Genomic DNA, 893 nt, shown 5'->3' with positions numbered 1-893 from the left:
TGCTGATAACTCCCAGTACAGAGCTTGCTTACCCTGTTTTTACAGTTGTTCTTCTTTGTAGGAACACCTAAGTATTTTTCATAATAGCAATGAGCTTTAACTGGAAGAGCTGCTGTATTATAACTTCGTATTTTAAATCCAAGTGCAATAACCCTCAAGTTTTTGGGGTTTTTTTCTATTGCAATTAAACCAACAGTGGAATAACAAGAAAATAATTAAGCAGTCTGCATACAGTCTATCAGCTAATTTGGTCCCCTAGGGCATAGACTTCACCAACAAGAGGAAGAGCTGCCAGCAAATGCACTGCATGATGCTAAGGTATTTAATATGAAGATAATTCAGGAACATGAAACAAAGAAGGTAAAGGAAAACTTATTTCTTTCATCATTGTTAGATTACACGTGTTACAAAACATAATGAAAAGCTTTGCAGCTCTCTGCTCAGCAGGCAGGGTTCCCAACCAGTGGTTTAACTGACTTGTGGTTCACACAGAGATTGAGTGCTTTGTGGCAGAAACACTTCAGGTGACACTGAACCACTTGCATCTGCACCTCAACTCCCAGAGTCTGCTCCAAGCCTCTACCACCTCCTCACTGAATGGCAACAGCAAAAGGTATTGGCTTTTTGTTGAGCTGGGTACTCAACAAAAAACCATCTCTTTTCCAGTGGTGTTTTTGCCACATTATAGGACTGATCTTGCTGATTTGCAGTTTGGTGCACTGACCATTTCTCTGACTTGCAAAAATTGAGTCCTCAGAACTAGACTGCAGGGCATATATATCCTTGAGTTACATTCATAAAAGGAGGTTTTTTTGCTGCCTCTTGAAAAATATGGTAAAAAAAAAAAAGAAAACTATTTTTCTTCCCCATAGATTTCTAGCCCTGGGACATGT

The sequence above is a fragment of the Geospiza fortis genome, unplaced genomic scaffold (genome assembly GCF_000277835.1).
Source record: "Geospiza fortis unplaced genomic scaffold, GeoFor_1.0 scaffold279, whole genome shotgun sequence".
In the NCBI taxonomy this organism is placed as follows: domain Eukaryota; kingdom Metazoa; phylum Chordata; class Aves; order Passeriformes; family Thraupidae; genus Geospiza; species Geospiza fortis.
The sequence above is the reverse complement of the archived record's forward strand: the minus strand, read 5'-3'. Positions refer to the sequence as shown.